The sequence below is a fragment of the Chiloscyllium plagiosum genome, unplaced genomic scaffold (genome assembly GCF_037043375.1).
Source record: "Chiloscyllium plagiosum isolate Xiang-an unplaced genomic scaffold, Cpla_swu_hap1 HiC_scaffold_1, whole genome shotgun sequence".
Lineage (NCBI taxonomy): Eukaryota > Metazoa > Chordata > Chondrichthyes > Orectolobiformes > Hemiscylliidae > Chiloscyllium > Chiloscyllium plagiosum.
The window spans coordinates 73,958,586-73,980,826 of record NW_028270139.1 but is presented as its reverse complement, the minus strand read 5'-3'; the positions used below and the strand labels follow the sequence as shown (position 1 = coordinate 73,980,826).

Sequence of the window (22,241 nt, the reverse complement as noted above, 5' to 3'; positions counted from 1 at the left end):
GTTGTGACTGTCCAAGACATTGGCTAGGCCACTTTTGGAATACAGTGTGCAATTCTGGTCTCCCTACTTCAGAAAGATGTTGTGAAACTTGAAAGGGACCAGAAAGGATTTACAAGGATGTTGCCGGGGTTGGAGGATTTGAGTTGAAGCTGAACAAGAAGCTGTGTGCTATTTTTTCTAGCACAGTATTCAGTCACCATTTGAGGCTGAGGGGTGACCTTATCGAGGTTTATAAAATCACGAGGGGCATGGATAGGGTAAATAGACAATATTATTTCCTTGCGGTGTGGGCATCCCAAACTAGAAGGCATAGATTTAAGGTGAGAAGGGAAAGATTTAAAAGGGACCTAAGGGGCACCATTTTCACGCAGAGGGTGGTGCATGTATGGAATAAGCTGCCAGAGGAAATGGTACAATTACAACATTGACAAGGCATATGGATGGGTGTATGATTTGGAAGCGTTTAGAGTGCTATGGGCCAAATACTGGCAAATGGGACTAGAATTATTTAGGATACCTGGTCGGAATGGATGAGTTGGACCTAAGTTTCTGTGCTGTGTATCTCGAAGAATCTATGATTCTGAATGGCTGAGAAGTTTGCACGGGGTGAATATTTTTCATGATGCTCATTTTTCCTGTAAGGATGCTGTCTGCTAACCCAAATCAAACGTTTTGATGCAGATTGGTAGATGAAAAACTGAAGACCCTGTAAATGTGCACACAAGGGTGCTGTTGATATTTCTTAAAACTCATAACTTCAAGGGAGAAAATCCATTTTCATCCAGTGTCTGATCATTCAGATGCATCAGCTCTAGTGAATGTGTTTTTTAAATTTAACCCTAAGTAATTACAATAATTATTTTGTTGCAGATTTTCCTCTCCCTTTGTGATTTTGCCATTTGAGGAAGACACTGCCCATCTCTATGGAATTTAGGCGAAACTGGTCTTCAGATGGAATTTAGGTGAAACTGGTCTTTGCAAAGTATTTAGGTAGGTACAAAAATCAAATCATCATCCTTTACATAAGAAGACCTCATGAAACTTCAGTACAAAAGGAGGTCACACTGTTTTTTAAAAAAAATGTTGCCATAGTCAGAGTGAAGGAGGAAATAATTAAGATGGTATAGAAATCAATGGAAAGGCTCATTGTACTAGGGAATGCTAAGTCCCCTGGATCAGTTGAGTTGCATTAAGGATGTTGAGGAAAGTCAACTTAAAATTTGTGGTTGTCCTTGCCATCATCTTTGAATCCCCATGTGGTTAGGAATAGTCCAAGAGGACTGATGTATTGGTAATTTAACACTCTACTTTCAAAAAAGAACACTACGATAACCCTGGCAACAACATATTTGTTAGTTTTCTTTATGCTTAATTAAGGAAAGCCGGTTCAGCTTTGTTAAAGACAAATAGCTTTAACTAACTTGATTGAGACTGCATTTTATGTTACCTTAACATAAGGTTGATGAGGGTAAGTTAGTTGTTTGCATATGGGTTTCTCAAAGGTCATTTCCACATAATGTTTGAAAGCAAATTTAAGGCATGTAGAATAAAAGAGACAGCAGTGACATTGAGCGTGAAGCACACAGTACTGGGGAATGGTTATTCTTCAGAACTGAGGAAGATGTACAGTGGTGCTCCCACTAGTCAGTACGTGGATGACTGCTTTTATTGATCTGCATGAATTACTTTGCTTTGGGTGTACAGGGCACAGTTAAAAAAACTTGCAGATGACAAAATATGCAAATATCATGAAACACAAGAAAGATGCTGATAGACTTTGAGAGACTACATATAGGTTGATGCATTGCACAATTGATTGCTTGATGAAATGCAGAGAAATACAAAGTGATATATTTGGATAGTGAGAATGAAGAAAGACAGAATAAAACAAAATGTACAAAGTTTGATGCAGGAGTTGAGACTGATTGTTCCTGGGCTTTCTAAATCAAAGGAAGGCAGTAGCTAAGAGAGACCTAGTATACCTGTTGCTGAAAATAAGCATGCAGGTGCAGCAGGTGTTGCAGAAGGCATGTTGCCCATCATAAGACCATGGACATAGCAGCAGAATTAAGCCATTTGTCCAAACACATTTGCTCAACCATTTGATTGTGGCTGATATGTTTCTAAACCTCATTCTCCTGCCTTTTCCCATAACCCTTGATTCCCCTTGCCAATCAAGAACCTATCTATTTCTGTCTTAAATACTCAATGATTTGGCCCCCACAGCTGTCTGTGGCAATGAGTTCATGAATTGAAACCCTCTGGCTGAGCAATTTCTTTGCAATCTCACTTCTAACTGGTGTGCCATCATTCTGAGGCTGTGCGTTTTGGATCCTGATCTTTCCTACTTGTGGAAACATCTTCTCTACCTACTCTATCCAGGCATCTCAATTCATTAAGTTTCAACTAGATTTCCCCACATCTCTTTAAATATTGAGTACAGATCCATAGTTCTGATTCTCATATGACAAGCCGCCTTCTCCAGAACTGTTCTTGTAAACCTCCTCTGGACTCGAATGCCAGCATATCTATATTCATATATGGGGCCTGAAACTGCTCAGAATGTTCCAAATGTCGTCTGATGAACCTTGTACAGCCTCAGTAGTACACCCTTGCTCTTGTATTCTAGCACTCATGCATTTGCCTTCCTAACTTTCAACTGAGCCTGCATGTTAACCTTAACAGAATCCCGAACTAGTATTCCCAAGTCCCTTTGTGCTTCAGATTTTGAAAACCTTTTCGTATTTAGAAAATGATTTATGCCTCTATTCTTCCCGCCAAAGTGTGTAACTTCACACTTTCCCACATTGTATTCCATCAGCTACTTCTTTGCCCACTCTCCAAGCCTCCCCACTTCCTCACACTACCTGCCCCTCCAGCTTTGATCATGAGAGTATGCCGGAGTGACGGGAGCAGGTATATCTTGCTGCAGTTGTACATTGGCAGCACGGTGGCTCAGTGGTAAGCATGAGTCCACCCTCCGGCGACTATCTGTGTGGAGTTTGCACATTCTCCCCGTGTCTGCATGGGTTTCCGCAAGGTACTCCGGTTTCCTCCCCCAGTCCAAAGATGTGCTGGTCAGGTGAATTGGCCATGCTAAATTGTCCATAACTGTTAGGAGTATTAGTCAGAGGGGGGTGGGTTACTCTTTAGAGGGTCGGTTTGGACTTGTTGGGCGGAAAGGCCTGTTTCCACGCTATAGGGAACCTAATCTAATCTAATCATGTCATCTAGATATTGTAAAGTGATCTAGTCCCATTTACCAGCAGTTGGCCCATATCCCTCTAAATTCTTGTTCCCATCCAGATGCCTTCAAAATGTTGTAATTAATTGTACCCATCTCCACCACTCCCTCTGGCAGCTTGTTCCATACATGCACCGCCCTCTGCGTGAAACATTTGCCCGTATAGTCCCTTTTTTAAAAATATATTTTTAAATATATTTTTTATTGACAAATAGATTTTTCAATATTACAACAAATACAAAACAATACAAAGAAAGAACACCAAAAAAAACTTAAAAACACAAACTGCCCTCATGTACAAATGTATAAATATATATAGAAGAAAATCCCCAACTAACTACTTACTTGACCAGATGGGCCAATGGGCTGAGAAGTGTCAGATGGAGTTTAATTCCGATAAATGCGAGGTGCTGCATTTTGGGAAAACAAATCTAGGCAGGACGTTTACATTTAATAGTAAGGTTGTCGGGAGTGTTGCTGAACAAAGAGACCTTGGAGTGCAGGTTCATAGCTCCTTGAAAGTGGAGTCGCAGGTTGATAGGATAGTGAAGAAGGCATTTGGTATGCTTTCCTTACTTGATCAGAGTATGGAGTACAGAAGTTGGGAGGTCATGTTGCTGCTGTACAGGACATTGGTTAGGCCACTGTTGGAATATTGCGTGCAGTTCTGGTCTCCTTCCTATCGGAAAGATGTTGTGAAACTTGAAAGGGTTCAAAAAAGATTTACAGGGACGTTGCCAGGGTTGGAGGATTTGAGCTATAGGGAGAGGCTGAACAGGCTGGGGCTGATTTCCCTGGAGCGTCGCAGACTGAAGGGGTGACCTTCTAGAAGTTTACAAAATTATGAGGGGCATGGATAGGGTAAATAGGCAAAGTCTTTCTTTTTCCTGGGGTCGGGGAGTCCAGAACTAGAGGGCATACTTATAGGGTGAGAGGGGAAAGATTTAAGAGAGACCTAAGGGGCAACTTTTCCCACACAGAGGGTGGTACGTGTATGCAATGAGCTGCCAAAGGAAGTGGTGGAGACTGGTACAATTGCAACATTTAAGAGGCATTTGGATGTGTATATGAATAGGAAGGGTTTGGAGGGATATGGGCCAGGTGCTGGCAGGTGGGACTAGATTGGGTTGGGATATCAGGTTGGCATGGACAGGTGGGACCGAAGGGTCCGCTTCCATGCTGTACATCTCTATGCCTCTATAACTAAATAAATAATAATTAACAACAAACTAATAAATAATAATACAGCTCAGCAAAATAAAACATAGCTCTTGAATATCGAGAGCATTACTGTTCTCATATTCATATATTTGCAGTTCCCCCGTCTGGATATTGGACTCTTAAAGCACAATATAAAAGCCGTTATTAGTGTGGCCGATAAATCTGTGACCAGGTATTCCAAAAATGGCCGCCATGTCTTATAGAAATTCTCAGTTTTGTGGCGTACCATACTTGTGAGAAAATCCAAAGGGATATGCTCCATAACAAACTTCCGCCAACCTGACAGGCCTGGGGGGTTTTCGGACACCTAACCTAACATGATATTCTTTCTTGCGCAGAAAGTGAGGATGTTGAAAAGTTTTTTCATATGCGCATCTACAGGGAATACACTGGGCAGGCCAAGAAGAAGAGAAATCTAGTCATTCTCCAGCCTTACACCCAAAGTCCCCTCCATTGCACCTGCCACAGCGCTCCAGTATGTTTGAAGTGTACCACAGGACCAGAGACAATGGATAAGAGTGCCCGTTCTAACTTTACACTTGGGGCATGTTGAAGATACCCCTGGTTTAAATTTTGACAAACGATCCGAAGCCAAGTGGATCCTGTGGAGAATCTTCAACTGCAAAGCATGGGTAATATTGCACATTGATATCTTTCTTATGTTTTCCCAAATACCTTCCAAGGCCTCTGAGGAGACCTCAATGCCTAGCTCTCACTCCCACACACTGCAGAGTTGATCAAATTCGTCTGAATGGCCCCCAACTGATGATATAGGATACTGACAGAAAGTGCACTCTTAGCACTGAGCACCCTCCTCTCTAGGTCAGATTTGTGGGGATCAGTCAAAAGTTTTTTTTTAATAAAATCCCTAACTAGCTCCTACTTCCGCGCTAACTGATCAAAAGATGCCACTGTGTCTCCCTCAAATAAATCACCCCTAGCTGTCCAATGTTTGAATCCTGAATCCATCATCCCTGGTTGAAAACCTGGCATACCCACTATAGGTGTAAGAAAAAATGTTTTGCCAATATTGCATTCCCTCTGTCGAATTGTCCTCCATGCTTTAACAGTATTGATAACTATTGGGTTATGGCAATATTCCTTAAGTGTCCTCATTTCGTTCAAAAACAGCAAACGAATAAGGGGGCACTTTGCCTGAGAGGTTTCGATATCTAACTATTTTGAAAAAGGGTCCCCACAAGCCCATTCACTCACATAAGCTAAAAGCGAGCTTAGTTGATCATTTTTAATATCCGGGAGATCCACTTCCCCCAGTCTATAAGGCAATTGCAATTTAACTAATTTAATAAGGGGCCACTTACAATGCCAAATTAAAGAGCTGAACCACCCATTCAGTCTCCTGAACTTTGCTTATCGAAAATCATGGGGAGCATCCTTATTGGGTACAACAAACAGGGGAGAATATTCACCTTTTAATAAGAACTATCTGACCTCACCATGAGACTGGAAGCGCATCCCATCTTTGAAAGTCTTGTTTGCTTTCGTCGAATAAATGAACAAAATCAGTTTTAAATAACTGATCAAGAACTGGAGTACAAGTACATAAAATCCCCCTGTGAGCACTTAAATGGGAATTGAGATTCACCCTCAAGACCTAGCACCTTCATGAGACCACCCATAGACATAGCCTATCACTTGGCAAAATTAATCTTGTACCACGAAAAGGTGCCTAATGAGCTGATGCATTGTATCAGGCAAGGCATTAAAACTGCTGGATTTGACAAAGAAATGAGGACACCATCTTTGTGAAATGAAATCTTGTGTAGTTTTGACCCCACTTCTGGAGCTGATATATTGGGATCCCTACAAATGGCCTCTGCCAATAGTTCAATCGCCAGTGTAAGAAACAATGGCGAAAAGGGACCCCATTGGTGATGATCGCAGTGAGAGAGTCACTGTAGAGAGCCTTTACTCATCTTACAAAGGCTTTGCCCACGACAAACCGCTGAAGAGTATACAAAAGGTACGGCCACTCAAACTCCGTCAAATGCCTTCTCTGCATCTAGAGAAATCACCAATCCCTGTTATTGACTGTTGTTAACACGTTTGAATTATATTAAGCAGCCTCATAACATTATTGGAGGATTTGTAGCCGTTTATGAAGCCTGTCTTGTCCTCTTTAACAATAAAAGGTAACACAGTTTCCAGCCTTAACGCACGAGTCTTAGAGAGGATTTTAAAGTGCTTATTTAAGAGTGAAATGGGCCGGTAAGAAGCACAGTCCTCCAGTACTGTCCCTTTTCGAAGTATAAGCAAAATATTGGCCTCTCTTAGAGATGGCAGGAGACAATCATGACTGTGCGAGTCATTGAGCATGTTGAGCATCGGGCCTGACAATCTGCTTGTGAATTCCTTATAGAATTCACTTATAGAATTCACTGGGAAGTCCATCAGGATCAGGCGCCTTTCTAATCTGAAGCTGCTTCACAGCCTCCTGCACCTCTTGCTTTGATAAGGGGGTATTGAGAAAAGGCTCCCATTTGGGGGGTCACACCTGGGAGCTCCAGATCCTTGGAAAAAGGACTCCATCCCTCCTCTCAACCCTCAGATTGATATAATTCAGAGTAAAATGTCTGGAATGCCACATTAATCTTTTTGGAATCACATGTTAGGTTCCCAGATCATTCCCTAATCAATGTAATGGCTTGAGAGGCACTCCTTTTCCTGGCAAGATACGCTAGCTACTTGTCTGTTTTGTCAACATGCTCATGCAACCTTTGTTTTGCGAAAGTAAGCTACTTCTTTGCCATCTGTGTGAGCACGGAATTCAATGCAAGCTGTAGCGTCGTAATCCTCTGTAGCTTGACCAACGAGGGCCTGTCAAAGTGAGCCTTCTCGGCTGCCTTCAACCGTGCTCAGAGGAGACGTTGCTGCTCGCCCTTCTGCCGTTCCTACTGGCAGAGTAGGAGATAACTAACCCCGGCATAGGCTTTGGCAGTTTCCCAAAGGATGGACGGGCTACTAACTGAGCCTGAATTAATGTCCAGGAACACCCTAAATTCCTTAGAGAAGTACTCCATAAACTACTTATCCTTAAGGATAAAGGGATCCATTCATCAGTGCCTCGGACCCACTACAGTGCCCTTAATCTTAACCGGTACACTGGAATATGATCGCAGATGGTGATATTGCCAATCATTCAAGATGCCACCAAGTCCAGAGTTGCTATGGGGATCAGAAAAAAAAAATCACTCCTGGTGTAACATTTGTGTGGATTGGGGAAAAAAAAGTTAACTCCCTACCTGTAGGGTGGAGACTTCTCCAGGCGTCCTCCAACCCTGTTCTAGGTTGAGCTAGGTTGGAAGCTCAAAGTTAGAACGAACAGAGTTGTTGTCTCTGGTTTGTTACCCGTGCCACGTGATAGAGAATCGAGGAATAGGGAGAGAGAACAGTTAAATGCGTGGCTACAGGGATGGTGCAGGAGGGAGGGATTCCGGTATTTGGATAACTGGGGTTCTTTCTGGGGAAGGTGGGACCTCTATAAACAGGATGGTCTGCACCTGAACCTGAGGGGCACCAGTATCCTTGGTGGGAGGTTTGCTAGTGCTCTTGGGGGGGGGGTTTAAACTAACTCTGCAAGGGCATGGGAACCTAGACTGTAGCTTTAGGGTGCAGGACCTGGAGTGTAGGGAGGTTAGGAACATGGCATCAATTTCAAAGGAGGATGTCTGTAAACAGGAAAGTGGCTTGAAGTGTATATACTTCAATGCAAGAAGTATACGAAATAAGGTAGGTGAACTTGCAGCGTGGGTTGGTACCTGGGACTTCGATGTTGTGGCTATTACGGAGACATGGGTAGAACAGGGACAGGATTGGCTGTTGCAGGTCCCAGGGTTTAAATGTTTTAGTAGGGTCAGAGGTGGGGGTAAAAGAGGGGGAGGTGTGGCATTGCTTGTCAAAGATAGTATTACAGCTGTGGAAAGGACGATGGATGAAGACTCGCCATCTGAGGTAGTTTGAGCTGAGGTTAGGAATAGGAAAGGTGAGGTCACCCTGTTAGGAGTTTTCTACAGGCCTCCTAATAGTCCTAGAAACGTAGAAGAAAGGATTGCGAGGATGATTCAAGAGAAGAGTGAAAGTAATAGGGTGGTTGTATGGGGGACTTTAACTTTCCTGATATTGATTGGGAAAGCTATAGCTCAAGTTCGTTAGATGGGTCAGTGTTTGTCCAATGTGTGCAGGAGGGTTTCCTGACACAATATGTAGATAGGCCAACAAGAGGTGAGGCCATACTGGATTTGGTCCTGGGTAATGAACCAGGCCAGGTGCTAGAATTAGAGGTAGGTGAGCACTTTGGGGACAGTGACCACAATTCGGTGACTTTTACTCTAGTGATGGAGAGGGATAAGTGTGCACTACAGGGCAAGAGTTATAGCTGGGGGCAGGGAAATTATGATGCGGTGAGGCATGACTTAGGATGTGTGGCTTGGAAAAGTAAGCTTCAAGGCAAGGGCGTAATTGATATGTGGAGCTTGTTCAAGGAGCAACTATTGAGTGTCCTTGATAAGTATGTACCCGTCAGGCAGGGAGGAAAGGGTCGTGTTAGGGAGCCGTGGTTTAATAAGGAATTGGAATCCCTTATTAAATGGAAGAGGGCGGCCTATGTAAAGATGAGGCGTGAAGGTTCAATTGGGGCTATTGAGAGTTATAAGGAAGCCAGGAAGGACCTGAAGAGAGAGCTAAGAGCAGCAAGGAGGGGACATGAAAGGTCCTCAGTTGGTAGGATTAGGGAAAACCCTAAGGCTTTCTATAGGTATGTCAGGAATAAAAGAATGACGAGGGTAGGAATAGGTCCAGTCAAGGATAGTAGTGGGAAGTTGCGTGTGGAGGCTGAAGAGATTGGGGAGACACTGAATGAATACTTTTCGTCAGTATTCACTCAGGAACAGGACATTATTGTCAATGTGAATACTGAGTCACAATTAAGTAGAATGGATTGCTTTGAGGCATGTAGAGAAGAGGTGTTGGAAATTCTGGAAAGGGTGAAAATAAATAAGTCCCCTGGGCCTGATGGCATTTATCCTAGGATTCTCTGGGAAGCAAGGGAGGAGATTGCAGAGCCATTGGCCTTGATTTTTATGTCCTCGGTATCTACAGGAGTAGTGCCGGAAGATTGGAGGCTAGCAAATGTGGTTCCCTTGTTCAAGAAGGGGAGTAGGGATAACCCTAGTAACTATAGGCCAGTGAGTCTCACTTCTGTTGTGGGCAAAGTCTTAGAGAGAATTGTAAGGGATAGGATTTATGAACATCTGGATAGGAATAATGTGATCAAGGATAGTCAGCATGGTTTTGTGAAGGGCAGGTCGTGCCTCACAAACCTTATTGAATTCTTTGAGAAGGTGACTAAGGAGGTGGACGAGGGGAAAGCGGTAGATGTGGTGTATATGGATTTTAGTAAGGCGTTTGATAAGGTTCCCCATGGTAGGCTACTTCAAAAAATACGGAGGTATGGCATTGAGGGGGAGTTGGAGGTTTGGATTACAAGTTGGCTAGCCGGAAGAAGACAGAGGGTAGTAGTTGATGGCAAAGGTTCATCTTGGAGTGCCGTCACTAGCGGTGTTCCGCAGGGATCTGTTTTGGGACCATTGCTGTTTGTCATTTTTATAAATGACCTGGAGGAGGGGTTAGAAGGTTGGGTGAGCAAGTTTGCAGATGATACGAAAGTCGGAGGAGTTGTAGACAGTGAGGAAGGACGTGGCAGGTTACAGCAGGATATAGATAAGCTGCAGAACTGGGCAGAAAGGTGGCAAATGGAGTTCAATGTAGCTAAGTGTGAGGTGATTCACTTTGGTAAGAGTAACAAAAAGATGGGGTACTGGGCTAATGGTCGGATACTTGGTAGGGTGGATGAGCAGAGGGATCTTGGTGTCCATGTACACAGATCTTTGAAAGTTGCCACCCAGGTAAATAGTGCGGTGAAGAAGGCATATGGTGTACTAGTTTTTATTGGTAGAGGAATTGAGTTCCGGAGTACTGAGGTCATGTTGCAGTTGTATAAGACACTGGTGCGGCCGCATCTGGAGTATTGTGTGCAGTTTTGGTCGCCATACTGTAGGAAGGATGTGGAGGCACTGGAACGGGTGCAGAGGAGGTTTACCAGGATGTTGCCTGGTATGGTAGAAAGATCGTATGAGGAAAGGCTGAGGCACTTAGGGTTGTTTTCATTGGAGAAAAGAAGGTTTAGGGGTGACTTGATAGAGGTGTACAAGATGATTAGGGGTTTAGATAGGGTCGACAGTGAGAATCTTTTTCCATGTATGGAGGCAGCTATTACAAGGGGGCATAGCTTTAAATTAAGGGGGGGTAGGTACAGGACAGATGTTAGGGGTAGGTTCTTTACTCAGCGAGTCGTGAGTTCGTGGAATGCCCTGCCAGTAGCAGTGGTGGACTCTCCCTCATTATGGGCATTTAAGCGGGCATTGGATAGGCATACGGAGGATAGTGGGCTAGTGTAGGTTAGGTGGGCTTGGATCGGCGCAACATCGAGGGCCGAAGGACCTGTACTGCGCTGTATTCTTCTATGTTCTATGTTCTAACTCCACACACACATCCACTAATTGTACAGAGGTTATCAGGGGACCTTTGGGCAACCTGTCTACCGTGGGATCCACAAGACAATTAAAATCTCCCCTTATCATGTGTGGGACTCAAGACTGATCAATTTAGAGATCTCATCTACAGAAATTTGAGGGGATGGGCCGGAGGGCAGTAAACATTTTAAAATGCCATATTCTGCCCCATTTATCAGGGCTTTGAGGATTACGATCCTCCAATGTGTGTTTTTAACACTCCAGTAACTAAAACGTGAGATTCCTCCTAATCAATATAGCCATTCACCTATTTCTGGTATTTAAAGATGAAAAGTAAACTTGATCAAAGCCATTCTGCTGTAGTTTCAAATGCTTCCTATCGTCCAAGTGTGTCTCTGTATTAAAGCAATATCCACCTTTTCCTTTCTAATATTCGAGAGTATCCTTTTCCTCTTGATTAGTGACTGACTCCCCTTGATGTTCTAGGTACACCATTTAATCAAGTTATTAGCCATAACCTTCTGCGGTAACATTTAGATTCCAGAGAGGAGGAACTCGAATTACAAATCACCGAGCCTTAGTGTCACAAGATCCATCAAACATAAAACTACATAAACTAAAACCAGTACAGTTAACAACCTACAGTTATCAAAGACTATATACACCAAAAACCAAAAAACAACAACGTATAAAGCGCCAGTAGTGCTGAATAGAGGACCTCACCCCATGCCCAAAGGGGGTAACTACACATCCCGAAACCCAACTTCCCATCCTTCTGTCAGTACTGCAGCCAGGACATTTAAATACCTGAATCGGCATAAGTAGGCATTTAGCTATCCTAACCATTTTCTCTCCTCCTTGCTAGAGTCACACCACTAAAGCAAGCAGAAAACAAAAAAAAACACCATGAAATAATAGTGTGAACAAAGAAAATTTGGAAAAAAAAGACAAATATTCCACCCATCCCGTTGGTATAACTTAGAAATTGAAAGTACACATCCCAACCTCTTCCGAGCATAGTTTGGATCAGATTGTTACCAGTTTTAAAAAAAAGGAAAAGGAAGCCCTGACTGGACTTCATCTTCTTTTAACAAAAAGTAGAGACATACCCAAACACCACTACTTGTTCAGATTAAGTTAATTTGTCCACCAAGTCTCTTGCCGCCTTCGATGTGTCAAAGAGATATACAGATCCATCTCCGGTCATCTGAAGCACTGCCGGGTTCCTCAGAGTAGTGGATCCCAAGCTCCCTCAGTCTTTTCTTGATGCTGTCATAGGATTTTCTTTTCTGGATCACCACCGCTGACAAGTCCTGGAAGAATATGATCTTGGAGCCCTCATAAACTAGGGCCTTCGGCTCCTTCCCTTGGTTTCTGGAAGCTTCCACGATTCTCTCCTTATCTCTGTAGTGATGAAACCATACCAAGACAGGACGAGGACGGTGGTCCAGACCTGACCTCTGCGCCGTGCCCGGTTAGCCCTCTCAATCTTCAAGCTTCTCATTCCAGCTTCCAAGTTAAGGAATTTCGGCAACTAGTCCTCAATAAATTCCACTGTTCGCTCACCTTCCTTACCCCTGGCAGACCAGTGATCCGAATTTTTTTTTTCTCCTGCCCCTGTTCTCGAGGTCATCAACCTGGTCAAGCAATTTACAGACCTGCATCTCCAGGGCATGGATCCTATCCTTGGAGGAATCTGTATTAGCTTCCACTACTGTGACCCTGTGTTCTACCTCATCTGTCCTTTTCTCCAGGATTCCCAACTGCTGTCCATACTTCTGCAGCATGATAGAGATTCGGGCCGGCTTCTTCTCTATCTGCTTCCCCAATATCTTGTGAGATTTTGCGAGCTCCTTTACCAGGACCTGGTGGGAAATTGAGTCTGAGATCCTGCAGGCTGGGCTGCGGGCCTGGCCTCTGACGTGCTTCCTCCTTTCTTCAGCAACCCTGGGTGGCAAAACCCGAGGTAAGTTGCTCTCTGACAGTTTCCTGGGACTCCACGACCTTTCCAGAGTCACAGGATATCGCGCTGGTCAGGGTACAGCAGATAAAGAATTCGTACTGCTTGTGGTTTGGTGCAGAGCCCTGCAACGCCAACTTCCTAGATTGCTGCCATTTTGGATCCCCCCCATGGTCCCTTTTAAGTCTTTCCCCTCCCTCCTTAAAACTATGCCCTCTAGTTTTTGACTCCCTACCCTGGGAAAAAGACCTTGTGTATTTACCCTATCCGTGTCCCTCATGATTTTTTCAACCTCTATAAGGTCACTTTGCAGTATGCGACGCTCCAGGGAAAAAAGCTGCAGCCTGCTCTGCTTCTCCCTGTAGTTCAAACCCTCCAACCCTGGCATTATCCTTTGTAAGCTTTTTTCTGAACCCTTTCAAGTTTGACAACACCTGTCATAATGCAGGGAGAACATTATTTGAAAAAATGGCCTAACCAATGTCCTACATAGCCACAACATGACCTCCCAACTTCTATATTCAGCGCACTGACTAATGAATGCATGTGTGCCAAACTCAATTTTCAGCACGCTGTTCACCTGTGACTCCACTTGCAACGAACCATGCACCTGTACCCTTAAGTCTTATTGTTCACTAACACTCCCCAGGGCCCTACCATTAACTGTGTAAGTCCTGCCCTGATTTGTCTTACCAAAATTTAACTCCTCACATTTATCTAACTTAAACTGCACCTGCTACTCCTTGGCTCATTGGCCCATCTGATGAAGGCCTTGTAGTACTCTGAGGTAACCTTTTTCACTGTTCACTACACCACCATCTGCAAACTTACTAACCAAAATCCCTTTGTTCACATCCAAATCATTTTTATAATTTTCATTTACATGAATGATGAAAGGTAGTGGACCCAGCACTGACTAATCCTTGCAGCACACCATTGGTCACAGGCATCCAGTCTGAAAAACAATTCTCCTCCACCCTCTCACTCCTACTTTCAAGCCAATTTTATATTCAGTTGGTCAGCTTCCCCTGGATTCCAATTGACCTAACCTTGCTAACCAGTCTACTCTGCAGAACCTTATCGAACACCTTGCTGAAATCCATATAGCCATGATGTGGAGGTGCCAGTGTTGGACTGGGTTGGGCAAAGTCCAGGGTGTAGTTTAGCAGGTGTATTTGAAATTGTAAGCTTTTGGAGGGCTGTTCTTTCATCAGGTCTGATGAAGGAGCAACACTCCAAAAGTTTGAAATTTCGAATAAACGCCTTGGACTATAACCTGGTGTTGTGTGACTTCTGATGAAGTCCATATAGGCAACATTTTCCTCTGTCTTCATTGATCATCTTTGTCACTTCAAATATCTCAATCAAGTTAGTACCACACAATTCCCACACACAAAGCCATGTTGACTATTCGTAATCAATCCTTGCCTTTCCAAATGCATGTAAATCCTGTCTCTCAGAATCCTCTCGGCAACAAGATACCCACCATTGAAGTGAGGCTCACTGGTCTATAGTTTCCTGGCATTTCCTTACCATATTTCTTAAATAATGACACCACATTAGCTAACCTCCAGTCTTCCAGCACCTTACCTATGGCTATCGATATAGGTCTCAGCGAGCTTCCCAGGAAGTTCTGGGATATACCTGATCAGATCCCGGTTGGAGTATTGTATGTGGTTTTAATCTCCTATCTGAGGCAATATTTTTGGCTGTGGAGGGAGTTCAATAAAGGTTCATCACATTTATTCCTGGGATAGTAAAACTGATGTGTGAAGAGAGGTCTGATTGGTTTGGGCTATATTCACTGGAGTTTAGAAGAATGAGGTAGATGAGTGCGTGGAGGGTGGTGGAATTCAAAGAAACATTCAAAATTCTAACAAGACTAGAAAAGGTAAATGCTGGAAGAATGTTCCTGATGATTAGAGAGTCCAGAACCAAGGGGACGATCAAAGGATAAGGGGTAAGCAATGTAGAACTTTGGGTAGAGAAATTTCTCCTAAGCTGAGAGTGGTGAGCCTGTGGAATCCTCTTCCCAAAAAATGGTTTAGGTCAATGTTTTCACGAAGGCATTAGATACAGTTCTTAGGGCTAAAACAGATCAAAGGAAATGGGGAGGAAAGTGCTAAGGGGCTACTGAGTTTGATGATCAACCATGATCATATTGACTGGTTGGACCAGATTCAAAAGGCCAAATGTAACCATTTCAAAGAACTTCTATTTAGGAAAAATGTGAGGGCTTTGAGAAGTTGCAGAAGTGATTTATGAGGATAACAATTCATTCCAACCAATCTAGGCATGCAAGAGGACATTGAGATTATTTTGGACCAGAATAGTTTGCAAGGTAATGGGATAAAAGCAGGAGATTGGCTGTTGATCATGATGCTCGCTTCACAAGCGAATGCAAATAAGGTGGGCTCAATGGCCTCCTTCTGCACTGTAACATGTTATAATTGTGTTTCCTTAGTTGAGGGCTATCTGTAAAAAGAATAGACTTGGGGAGGTGGGTTACTACCTTTATTAAAAATGCTTAAGAGGATTTGATAGAGTTGCTCAAAATCATGAGAAGTCCACACAATGCCATTACAGAGAAATAAAACCTCAGCTTCTGTGGAGAGAGAAACAAAGTAACTTTTGAATTCAATATGACTCTCCTCTCTAGAGGACTTGCTAACTTTGTTTGGCATTTTGTTTTTATTTCAAATATCCAACATCTACAGTCCCTTAACTAGTTAGAGGGAACTTTTATTGGCTAGAGGGATTGAAAATCAGATGGGACATGTTTAAAGTGATGGTCAAAAACATCAAAGATGATATTGGTTTAAACAACTAAAAATAAAATATCCTTTCATGGATAAGGGACCAGGATGGGGAACAGGGCATGGTTGTTAGTCAGTGGTTAATATTGCTGCCTTATAGTGCCAGGGACCTGGGTTTGAATCTAGTGTGGGGTTTGCACATTCTCTCCATGTCTATGTGGGTTTCCTCCGGGTGCTTTGGTTTCCTCCCACAGTCTAAAGATGTGCAGGCTAGGTGGATTGGCAATGCTAAATTGCCCATAGTGTCCAAGGGTGTGCAGGCTTGGTAGGTTTGCCATGAGAAATACAGGGTTACAGGAGTGGGTCTGGGTGGGCTGCTCTTTGGAGGTTTGGTGTTAACTTGATGGGCTGAATGGCCTGCTTCCATATGAGAAATTCTGAGGGTAAGTTGAATCACTCTTGCATACAGCTTGCCTGAACTTGACAGGTTGGATGGTTGCCTTTTGCACTTTAACCATTCTGTGATTGTGTGCATTTGCTCCTTGTCACACTTATTCTTGCTGAAAATTTTATGGTATATACATTGAGCATAATTTTCAAGCATGCATCTTGAGATTCTCTCAGTGGAATGCCATATAGAGTCATAGAGTCGTACAGCACAGAATCCAGGCCAATCAGGTTTCCTGAATTGAATTAGTTCCATTTGTCTGCATTTGGTCCATATCCCTCTGAACCTTTCATATCCATGTATCTGTCCAAATGTCTTTTAACTGTTGTAATTGTACCTGCCTCTACCACTTCCTCTATGTTCTCTTCCAGTAACAGGATTTATTGATTTCTTGTTTTTTTTCCTACATTTATGAATCTTAGTGAGTTCAAATTACTTTTAAAATGGTTCAAGACAAATTATTGATTTTCAATTATTTACTTTGTTTTAACCTGCTAAATTTTACTTTGGAGAAATGTAGACAGGTTGACAAACTGTTTAATTTTATATCTAGCTTGACTGCTTATACAGAATATGAATGAAATGGTCAAATATATTTGCTGATTTATTATTTTTCCAGATGATTAATCTAGACGGGTAAATTTGAATTACTTGTGTTTTTTTCACTGCTTTTGTAAATGACTGGGCAGCCTATGTCAGGCATGGCATCATCTCGGTTTGAGAAAGTTCTCTTTTACATCAAATGGACGTTGGCAGTCTAGCATTTACTGTTTGTAAGCTCCACCCTTTGTAATCAAGAGAGAAATTACCAGCATATAAAGTTTTTTTTTTGGATTTAAAAACCTGGAAACTGTTTTGTTTTTGAGGCTATTTTGGTTTTTTTTTGTTATAGCTGGCAGCACAATTTTCTGGCCAAGGTTTTTTATTCTGAATCTTAAAAATAGGTTTGTTTGCTTGGAAAAGAAAAAGCCAAAGAACATTCTAGAATGGAGTATATAGTTGTGACCTGTTATATGAAAGATTCTATATATGTAGATTTTTCACCCTCTGTAGTTTATAAAACATTTTGGAACATCACCCGATGAGCTTCTAGAGTTAGTGGCTCCTTAAAAAATTTAATTGTAATTTTCTCAGGAAAACTTGGGAACAGATCCAAATTTAAATATTCATCTGGGCTTTGTGGTGGTCACGCCTATGAAGTTGTCAGTGCCTTTTAAAGTTTGAACATACCACAGAATAATGAGGAAATTCAGGAGTTGCTATCAGTGAGTCCTTGTTACTCAAAAGGTAGACAAGTAGGAGGCTGGAAGAACACAGCAAGCCAAGCAGCATCAAGAGACAGAGAAGTCAGCGTTTTGGGTGTAACCTTTCTTCAGGACTCGGCAGTACACCTGAAATGTTGAAGGCAGCATGCTCTAGCTCACTGTTGCTTGCTATATAAAAACATTCTTCTTCACATCCTCATATCCTAAGACCTTAAATTTGTGTGCTCTAGTCCTTTTGTTATCAATAAAATAATTTTTTTTTCTTTGTCCACTGTTGGGGATGAACAGATTTGTTTGTTGGTTCCAGTCTTCCAGGAAAATAAGTGATATTGCCTTTTTTGCTCTCTGGTGCGTACCTTCTGTTCTCCTCTCGTGCTCTCTATCCCGCTCTTTCGTGCTGTATGTTGCATTCTCTTGCTATCACATACCCAGAAGTTTATAAAAGTTCAACATACTTCCCTGTGTCTATATGCACCGACTTATTTATGATGTCCAGGTCCCTGATCGTAACTACTCTTTTTGATCCTTCTGTTAAAATGCATCACTTTGCACTCCTTTGTATTAAATTTCATCTGTCACTTGTCGACCTGTTCTACTAGTCTTTACATATCCTGTTGCTGTTTTGGTTTTTTTGTTTCTTGCTACATCTCCAAGCAAATTGGGAAATGTTCCACTGTATCCCAATGTTCAATGCATTTATGTCTCAAAACAGTGGTCTTACCACGATGTGAGGACACCACTGCAGTATTCATGAGTGGGCTTTGACAGAATCCTCCAAATGTCATAACCTAGATTACCCAGAAGAATAACTGACAGATGCATGTGAAAGCTGATGTCTGCAAATTCCTATCCAAGTTGAACAAGGGTCATTTCTTAGAAATGCATTGCAGTTTTTTTCATTGTTGCACCAGAATCGTGGAAGTCTGTATCTGTATGGGTGTAGCTATATAACGAGGATTACTGGGTTCAAGGAGGAGATCAAACGAGCTGGGTGGGCGCTATTTTGTTTGGATAATCAATTTTTATCTTAAACAAGGGAAGCTATACTGATCTAACACTGTGCTCTACCGGAGAATTTGTCTAATGAGTCTGCTATTTAAAAAGACTAATCTTTGCATTCTGCAAATTACAAGTTAAACCGAGAAGGACTAAACCCTTACCATCACATTAAATACTGTATATGAAATCCCAGCATAAAACAAGATCCTGAACAGCTTCTACGATCACAAGACCATATGTCAGTTTCCAGGAACTCGGTGTAGCGATAGAAAGACAGAAGCACAAACTTGCGTGTGCGTTTACGTTCTTTGCACTTTTTGTCACGAACGGACCCATAAAGTGACAGGAATACTGTAAAACACTTACTTTGGCAAAGGGCTGTGTAATAACCCTTACCTAAAAAATTTCTAAACGTTGATGCTTGAGGTGCTTGTGTTTCCTTGCTTTTGTCAGCGGTTTCACATGTTCTTCAGTACAGATAAATCTAATGCACTTACTTATTTGATGTCACATTTTTGCGGGACCTTGAGATCTTCTTTGGATAATCTGAAATTCGGATAATTGATATTCAAGGATAATCAAGGTTCCTCTGTACCATTATAACTTTATAGTGAACCTCCATGTATTAATCTAAACTTTTTTTCCCATACTTTCCCAGCCACATTAGGGAGATTTAAACAATACTTCGATAAGCACATGGGTGATTTTGGGATAGTGTAGGGGGACGAGCTGAGAATAGTTCACAGGTCAGCACAACATCGAGGGCCGAAAGGCCTGTTCTGCACTGTAATGTTCCATGTACTTTCAAAAAATTGATGCTTGGAGATTTGGAATAAATCATGTTTTAAATTGCCATCTAGTGGTGGTTGTGAAAATAGTCTCCAGACCTGTTTGGGAAGGTACAGTATTTTATTGAATTCAATCATTGCCTGATGTACTGTTTCTCAAAGCTCAAACACTGAGGGTGTAATAGAAAAAAATGCAGCCACCCTTGACAAATGAAAGTTTAGGAATAAGCTGACCACTGACCTGTTGAATTTATGGATGTTTAAATTGGACTTAGCAGCTGGAACCTTTGTCAGCTGCAGTGGATTTTGCAAACTAGATTTAAAGGTTGTCTGAGTGTTTAAATAGTATTTGTGTCTCTGGAAGTGTCGTACAACAGTTCAGAATGCCCCTTTTAAAAGAAAATGTCCATTGAGAAAATAAGGGACAATAGTGTGAATTTTAAGTACAATTGGTTGACCTAAATTTTAGCTTATGATAATCTATTTTCTTAAATTAAGAGGAGGGTTTTAGTTTGGGGATTTTTAAAATAAATGTGGTGCCTGGATCACCAATTTTGTGCATGATTATGCATTGCTTTTAAAAATGAAAAATACAGGAAATCCTCACCAGAATAAGCAGCATGTGTAGAGGCAAGAGTTTATCTTTCAGGTCAGTTTTTGTCAGAATGGTGTCAAGTTTTATTTCAGTCGTATAGCACCTCCTGTACTTTGTTTTTATAAGCATTTTACCAATCAAAAATGCCTTTTTTAAAGTCAATTTGATAGATTTTTCCACATATACAATATGTATGGTATTGTTCCAGGCCACTTCAATTCAACCCAATTTAGTGCTATTTGGCTTTCAAATCTTTGCTGTTGCATTTTCTTTTCCATCAAATAAATATGTATTTCTAAAAAGACACCTCACTAGAAAATTGATATGCACTGCACAGTCTTCATTTAATCATTCCTTGCTGGGACTCTTGCTTAAACTATGCATTTCTAATTCTTTAATTTTAACTCAGAATTTAAAATTTTGCTCAAGTATGGTGTCGAATTAACTAAGTTATACTTAGCTAGTTTATTTGTCTTGAACAAAGGCTTTTTTTTGACTAATTGCTAGTCAGGTATCATTGTTTGCAAATGAATGAAAATTGAAAAAAACATAGCAAGGAACTCTCTTTTTGACAGCTTTTAATACTCCACAAGGACTGGCATTATGTTTCAGAGATTTATTCTGAGTTACAATCCCAGTACTTCACTTTCTGTTTGAAATGAGAAAGGATTGTTAAAGATGCTCTGTGTCTAGACGTGCAGGTATTCACATTTTTTAATGTGACTTCTGCAGAATAAGATATTCCACTTTGTCCAGAATAGTAGAGTTAGAGGACACAACCCCTGCCTGAAATATCTATATTCAAAGCACGTCTGCAAAACACATAAAGGGCCTACATAAAGGGCCTACATTTACTTTTAATCTACTATATAAATTGTATACAGTAGACTAAGGATCTTTTCTCTGAAAAAGAGAATATTGCGATGTCCCCTAATAACCTTGCGCATTTTCATTTGTCATGGAACCCAAACTAAAAATTTGTAAGGGTAAGATAAGCAATTTAAGAGATGGGTCTTTACTCAGTGATGAGAAAACAAGATGTTTTTCAAGTTGTGCATGAATTTTAATAATTATTCGTTTTTCAAATTAATCTAGCAGCTTGTCGGGTGAGGTATTCGTGTGGTGGCATGTGGTTAGTTACTGTGTTTTTGTGCCTGACGTTTTCATTGCTTTGAGTGATCCAAATGATCCTTTATCTGACTCTGTCTTTCCTAGCAATATCCAATGTTCGGCACAAGGTAGGTCCTGGGGTTGCCAGTGGTGAAACTATGTGCAGGTGTATATTTGTATCCTTTAAGGTGTTCTTTAAATTCACTTTATTTTGACCAAGCATTTAGTTGAGTTTTATATTTTTACTGCATGTAAATAATTTGACATGACTTGTGTTATATAGCATTCCGCCTACTTCTGGTAATTCAGAATCAGTACTTTTGACCAATAGTTTCCAAACCTTCTCATGACTAGAGCATTTCTCATTTTATGTTTCGGTCTGTTCCAGACTAATTGATAACAACAGTTCATTGCCATGAATAACCAACAATTATATTATTAATATGTAGCTGCCACAAAGGTGAACTGGAAGAGTTTTCTTTCTTTTGTTTAGTAACTGTTGTGACCTAATAACTGAATAACATGGTTGAATTTTTTTGAGGTTGTTTGGTTGCTGAACAAAAATAGTCTACTTTATGTAGTACATTTTGGAATTTTTAAAAAATCCTTTTTTGAGGTGTCATCCAGTAGGCTATGAAAACTAGAGACAAAATCTAAGATGTAGAAGGGATTTATTTTTGAAGATAGTGGGATTTGTTCTTAATGGTAGCAGTTTTTCATAGAGATCCACTTTGTATCAGGCTACTACATTATCTCTTGGCTTAGCCTTAACCTAATTTTGCCAGTTCACATTGGCTAGCTTTGCTTTCATGTTCTTGTAATTGCGTTTTAGATTAGATTAGATTCACTACAGTATGGAAACTGGCCCTTCGGCTCAACCGACCCTCCAAAGAGTAACCCACCCAGACCCATTCCCCTACCCTATATTTACCCCTGACTATGGGTAATTTAGCATGGCCAATTCACCTAACCTGCACACCTTTGGATTGTGGGAGGAAACTGGAGCACTCAGAGGAAACCCACGCAGACATCGGGAGAATGTGCAAACTCCACACAGTCACCCAAGGCGAGAATCAAACCCAGGTCCCTGGCGCTGTGAGACTGCAGTGCTAGCCACTGTGCCTTTATTAAAGTTTAAATCTTGGATCCCTCAAACTACATGTAAAATTTAATCATGACCTGATTACTGGTAGGGGCGCATTCACAGTGAGACCAATCTTGTTACATTTTGTTACATGATATCTGGCCTATTATGATCTGCTTTTTGGTTGTCTCAGGAACATGCTGTTCTAAGAAACATTCTA

General features: G+C 41.5%; 1 protein-coding gene across 3 annotated transcripts in view; it reads left to right on the top strand.

Annotated features, from left to right (window-relative positions):
* Positions 1 to 22,241, top strand: part of fryl (furry homolog, like) — a 477,034-nt gene that overhangs the window by 40,164 nt on the left and 414,629 nt on the right. For all 3 annotated transcript variants that reach the window (XM_087987974.1, XM_087987980.1, XM_087987968.1), the window contains one exon: positions 871 to 990. The gene's annotated coding sequence lies outside the window, so the exon portion shown is untranslated. The remainder of the gene's footprint in view (positions 1 to 870; positions 991 to 22,241) is intronic.